Here is a 7,383-nt window from a genome sequence, read left to right on the forward strand (position 1 = left end):
ATAAAAAGAATTAGGGTCCTGGACCAGTTGGAATGAAATGCATCCAAACTGGATAAAGGCGCCTCAATATTTTGCCCGTTAAAAGACATAATCTCATAAAAGGGAGAAAAAGATAATCTACAGCAATTAATCCCATGTGTTAGCTTTTTATCGTACCATTCTTTCTCTTGTGTGACTGACTTGACTGAAGTTTGTAAACTGCCGCTGTCACTTGAAAACTGTAAATCTCCACTCCCCACGGCCAAAGCAGACACAGAAGTGGAGCAGAACAGCTGTGGAACGACTGCTCTCTCAATCTCTTACTTTTGACAGATTTATTCCAAATTAAATTAAGGTCCACTATGCAGTAGAGATGTCAGTTAAAGGGTTAAATTATGTTTTAGGCAGGATATTATGAAAGCAAAAAGCAGATAACAAGACCAATTACCTTGATTTATTAACCTAATAAAACATAGTATACCCCATTTCCCCTTGATGTGCAGTTACAAGTCATGTGACCACAGGCAACTATAGTTGCAGCTTGGACTTTTGACTAAGCATACAAAAAACTATAAATCTCCCGTAAGATTTTTTTTGATGAATAATTTTAGAGACCTTCATGATTATGTAGATATATATTTATATATATATATGTCAACAAAAAATTATATTTATTTGGGAGGGTTTGCCTTCGCCATGCTTCCTGGAATTATTATTTTTTTAAATATATTTGGTTGTTTGGTTGAATGTCACTGAGAAAATAAAACATGGATAACGTCTAGAAAAACACCTTCAAAAGAAAAAAGACATCTATAAACTACGGCAACTATAGCTACCAGTGGGCTTAAATAGGTTTTAATCACCATCAAAAAATGAAAATGAAATGTGCACTGCAACATAATCCTTGACGTAGATCTATATCTTGATAACTAAAATGCATACTTTATACTCTAAAGAGTATAAAGAGATTTTGATGTACAAATTACTTGAATCTGGAGGTCAAATGCAATGCTCTTGATGTTATAAGGCCATGCTTATGAAAGTGAAGCAATTTGCACTTTTGTAGTAGAAATAATCTCAGGCTGGCTTGTGGCACTCTTTCAAAATGTAAAAAAAAGTCCCAAACAAAGTCTCTCATACATAACAAAATATGCGCCCTTGAGATGTTTCAAACTTATCCTTTTGCTGCCAAGACATTCAATATGATGCTAATGTCTCCAACACCCCCACAAGGTCAAAACATTTTTAATTAACAAAAAGACCTTGACTGCACTGAAGCATCTGTCCAATTGCAATGTAGTCTGCAAATCAGAAGCTCGCTGAATTTAAAGAACTACCAAAAATTCAAAATTCAAAGCTTTTTTTAAACAAAACATTCACTGAAAATCATAGTTTTCATATATTTTTCCAATTCTTACTGGCCCAAAAAAGGCCATACCCAAGTCACTATGATATTCTGATCTCTATACGGTTCAGGCTGCTTTTTCAGTATAAATCTATTGGATTGCTTATTTTATTAACAGCTTTTTTAACATTTTTGGAGTACGCTTATAAAGTTTGTATGATTTTTACATCAAAATTTAGAAATAAATTGACATTTTCTACCGTGGTTTTAACCCTTTAAACGCTCTGTTTGTAGGGGCATGTCTGCTGTGAGACTTCAATGGGAACACCCATTGCTGTGATTGGCTAATATCCTTGCATATGTAATAAGTATTACATGTGGAAAATAGTCAAAAATGTATACTATGTTTTTACTATTACAGCTATCGATCTAATCATGGAGAGTGTTGATTATAGCATTATATTTAGATTTACTCCTGTTGCAAAAAAGGTTGCCGCAATTTCACCACTGCAACTCAGTTTTGCATTTTCACAAATCATCATAACTAACTAACAGTGGCAAACACAATGTAAATAAGATATTGTGCAGTGTGGACTGCATCACTGAATATGAACTCATGTTGTGTGATTGACAGCTCCCGCGATGATAAAGGAGGCCATAACTAAGTCTCTATTATATTCTGGTCTCTATGGTTCAGGTAGATTTTTTTTGTATAAATGGTATATAATTTAATATAATATAATTTTTTATCCTACTGAATCCTGGATGTATTTATAATGTTCAGGAATAATGCAACTTCATGGTAGATTCACATGATGCATTGCAAACGTGCTTAGAGAGCAGATACTGAGATATAATGGAATAATAATGCAATAGAACATGCTGCTTTCCCACACAGTATATACTGTATGCCTTTTTAATTTTTTTTATTTAAATCGTCAATCAATACTTTATGAAGAACATTTTAAACAGTAGGATATAAACTACATGTCATATAACGTTTATTTGTCATCCTGGGAATTTTTTTAAACTTTACTCCAACTCAGTAAAAGCGTCCGGTAACACTGCAAATGTTTAATGATTTTTTTAATGAAAAAAGTGACGTGACGTGAGGCCAAGTATGGTGGCATACTTTGATCAACATCAGCATATTAGAATGTTTGCTGAAGGATCATGTGACACGAAAGATTGGAGTAATGACTGCTGAAAAAAATTGGCAGTCCAAATAAATATGGAGTCAAGATAAACTGGTAGTTATTACTTCTGATGTTGTTAACTACAAATTTTGCAAGTGTATTATGCAATTTTCACACCATATCCATAACTACGTCAGAAGTGGCATGGCTTTTTAAAAACAGTACTGTCCTACTTTTATCACAACATCTGGTCACCCTAATATGGACATCATGTGTTTTAACTTACTCAAACCACTTTAATTTTGAGATCAGAGACTTACAGTGGTGTTTTTAGAACTAACACAGCTCTTTCTTTTCAAAAGATAAAAAAAATTGATTTTCTTGTTATTATCATTTTATCATATCTCCAAAGAAAACACTGCACTGATATTTTGAGGTCAGAGCAAGCAAAAAATAAAAATAAAAAAGCAAAGAGGCATTAAATCTTGCTTGATGGTGAAACCATTAAGGCTTAAAAGGGACACAAACCTCTCAGCCTGCTGCTAACACACAGCACTATTCACAACGTGAGGTCACAGCTTCACCATCCCTCCACTGGAAAGCAGTCATCAAACTCAACTGATTCATCCCTTTTCTCACTTTCTCTCCTGTATCTCTCTATTTGAGTGCCTTCCCCTTCTTCTGTAGCCTGTTTACCCCTGACACAAGCCCCCTTGGCAGATGCGCAGCATACGGCAGTAATAAGGAGCTTCCCTCATTAAAGAGGTTAGCCAGAGGCATTATGACATTACTGTCCCCAAACACGCAGATATGCACATACACACACTGATTCCCTATGAGTGACACTGGTTAAACTGGCATGTATGTTATTCATTTTATAGCCAGCTCATGAATGTAATTTTCTATGTATTTGTGTTTGGGAGCTCGTGTTAAAATGTCTGGGAAATTCTATTATTGCATTCTTAAATGTCAGGAATGTTCGATAATTATTGCTTGAACAGCACCACAGAAATATCAACGAAGAGAGAACTTCCGGGAACTCGTTCTTAAATATTTGCTCTTTTTATATTTCATCTTTTAAAAACATTCTACAAAAATCCCAAACTTTGAAGTATTTGTATAATTGTATATATTTTTTCAGACTAGCTGGACAAACATCAACACATACCTGCAGTGATTGTTGGTTTTTCTTGAATCAGTGTGTTAACATTGTCTGTAGCAGCCGTGTGAAAATTAAAACACTCAAAAAAACTTGGTCCCTAGAACATGTTAAAAAGCCATAACCGTAATATTACAACTGTAACATAAGCCTGAAGTCTGAGGAAGACAATCTGACCTTTTATGCTGTTTACTGGGTTAAACATAAATATTATGTAGGGCATCTGCATTCATTTGAATCTCGATGACATGGTTTTATTTCATTCTCACAGATAGTGAGCAAAATTAACCACATGAAGTCCTAATTTGAGGCTAAAAAAGGAGATTCAGCTATTATTTTACATATGCCATATTTCACAGTGTCATTATTCATAACCACAATAACTTAACGAAGATGTAATAATGTGAAAGAATAATGTATTCCATGTTACATTATTAAATTACCTTCGTCTTTGGGGGAGGCCTCTGCTCTTTTCTCTAATTTAGAAAATGCTGCTGAAGCAGAAACTCTGATATTTACACTTTGCTTTTTTTTTTTTTTTGCTGGAAGGTAAAACTGCACCTCCTTTTTCTTTCCTTTTGAGTCAGGCAAAGGAAAGCGCTCTCTCTCACTCCTGACAGCTGATGCAGAATAATACCATACTCAGGGAGAGAAAAAGTGCGAGGAAGGGAGAAAGAGAGAGAAGTTAACTGAGATTTGTGGGAATAAATCACTGTCCTTTCATGACATATCCCAAGCTGCCAAGCCAGAAACAGAGACAGTTTAGAAGAACTCATGGAACTGCAACAGCATCCAAATGCATCCGTTTCATTTGCTTTAACATTTGAAACCTTTCCATCTCACATCTTTGCTGTTAAAGGGATAGTTCCACAGAAAAATGGAAATTCTGCCATTATTTTTTCACCTTCATTTTATTCCAAAACTGTATGAGTTTCTTTTGTGGAACACAAAATAATAATTTGAGGAATACCTCAGTATCCATGCCATGGAAGCCAATGGAAATGGCTTGAAATACCTGTTTGAAATGTATGTATGAAGTGACATAAGAGCGAATTTTCACTTTTGGGTAAACTATACCTTAAAATGATTTACACGAATGTCATTCTATCTGCAAATGATGCAAATCTATGGCCTGAATAGTCACAGCCACAGTGTGTGACCTATATTACCAGGGAATCCTGTGGGTGCCTGTATGGGGCAGTAATGATGGATGTTTGCTTGAGCCAGGCAATGAAGCATCACAATCTATTCTCCTCTATGGCCAAACACCTCAGGTAAAAGAAAGAACGGTGCCCCACGCTCGATCTCAAACATCTTTACACATACAGGGACACACATGCACACATGCATCAACTAGTTTTTCATCCTTGTCCCTCTGTGATATTTCACCTGCCAGAGGCCCGGCTTCTTTATTACCTCTGTTCTGTAGCTGATAACCTCACTTCCTGGTTCTTAGTCAATGTCATGATATTGGGCTTCATCTCATTTTTCAATGTAGCCTTTGTAGGCATCTGGAGAAATATCTCCAATCTGTCTCTAAAAATGGCTGCTTAAACAGCTCTTTAAGGATTTACTGCACTGTCTTGTGCTATATAGTGGGTTTACTTACAATGTCATTCATATCCACTTTGAGTGGCATTATAAATACTCCTTGATAAATTTCGGAACCACACAATTATGTAAACAAACTCCCCAAAATATAACCTAAACAAGCAGTCTATCTTAAACAATGCAACGTTGAAATACATTTATCTCATCCGTTGCTTATATGTGACACTTAATTAAGACGTTACACTAGCCACAAAGAAGTCTTTAAACACAAGGTGAAGGCTGATGATTTGTAATGGGGTACTAATTAAAAAGATAATTACACATACATCTGTTGAAATATGGATGCCAGCAGAAGTTCCCTCTAATTAATCTCCCAAGGACGCTCAGTTAGTAATGCTGTTAAATAAAGTGGAAGAGAGAGAGAGAGAGAGAGAGAGAGAGAGAGAGAGAGAGAGAGAGAGAGAGAGAGATAATCAACTCATCTTTCAGTGACACAGCAATAGAAAAAAAGCAGGAAAGAAAAATGGAAGGAAAAAGATGTAGCTATTATTAAATGCTCTGTATTCTTTCTGGAAGGTCCTAATGGACATGTTCTTTAAATATAGTGGCGAAAACACACACACACACACACACACACACACACACACACACACTTCATGCACACATCTGAGGCCTAAAGTCAAACTCATGGAGAAAACATACCCAAAGCCCATAGAAACACGGAATACATTTGTGCACACTGTTCAACTAAATTGCAAAGGCATTTTTGCTAAAAATAGAGACCCAGCTGACAGTTCTTTTTTTATGAGACACAAGACAGTCTTGGTCAGATTTGTTCTCTGAATTTTAATGGTTAAAAAGCTTATATCATTTGGAAGAGAGAAAATGATATCAGTCGAGTGTTTAAAGTTAGTGGTGGCCAAAGCATTTGTATCTGTCAGGCCTATCAGTTAAAAACATGCAGCGTGTTGCTGAATGAATGATGAGAGCAAACTGAGCTGTAGCACACTTTTACTGTTGTAAGGGTTTTTGAGTAATCATATTTGCGTACAGGCAATGATCCAGCAAAAAAAAAAAAAAAATCCCCCCTTTCAATTTGAATTCATACATTACTTCCTGCATTTACTTACCTCCATGTTGCTTCAAACATGTACTGTATGACTTTTATTATTAAAGTAGTTAACATATCTTGTGTACTATATTCCAAATCTAAAGCCAAAGAACATAAGTTTATAAGTAAACTACTGTTTTAAAGGTTTTTTAATTCTTTTGGAAAAAGACGTATCTTAAGCTCAGCAAGGCTGAATTTATTCAATCAAGAATAGGGTAAACACTAATATTGTGAAATATTATTACAATTTAAAACAACTGTTTTCTATTTTCATATTTTTTAAATGTAATTTATTTTTATTATCAATGCTGAAATCAATTTTGCTGCATCATATTTTTGTGGAAACCATATTTTTCAGCAAAAAAAATTTTCAAAGATTTTTCAAAAGAACAGCTTTTATTTTAAGTATTTATCTATATATATATATATATATATATATATATATATATATAGTACCAAAGCAAAAGGAAATTTTGCTCAGTTTAAAGGTACAATTTGTAAGATATTTGCAGTAAAATATCCAAAAACCACTAGGCTAGTGTTATATATTTTGTCCAGCTGATTACTAACGATATCTCTAATGTTTTCAACTACTTGTAAATTATGAGAAAATTCCCATTTTAAACAGTGACACGGGGTAGTGCAGTCACCTGTCAATGACGTTAGTTACCCTTTGTTACCGCCTTTACTGACTTAGAAACCACATGACCACAGTGTCGTGGACAAATGTGGAAGTAGCTTCGCGACAAAGTTCAACTAGAAAGAGATGCTGATCTCGCTTGTGTTTTACACGACAGGTGAGTTGTTTTGATTCGTATCTTTACAAAATGTATGCTATTATAACGATCAACAAGATTAGCATTATGGGGCATACAGGCCAAATGTAGGGCATCGCGTCTCTAGACCTGCACGAGGACGCATTTGATCTATAGTCCGATCGCGTCTTTGCATTGACTTTGTATGTAATCTACTCGCGCAAATCGTTGTATTCGCGTTAAATCCATGATATATCCCTCCGTCCAATTGATGGCCGTCAGCGTTTGGTTAGAAGACAACAAATCCCATCATTCCACGCTCCTTCTTAGCGTCATCAAACCACGTG

This window comes from Carassius gibelio, chromosome A6, assembly GCF_023724105.1.
Source record: "Carassius gibelio isolate Cgi1373 ecotype wild population from Czech Republic chromosome A6, carGib1.2-hapl.c, whole genome shotgun sequence".
NCBI lineage: Eukaryota > Metazoa > Chordata > Actinopteri > Cypriniformes > Cyprinidae > Carassius > Carassius gibelio.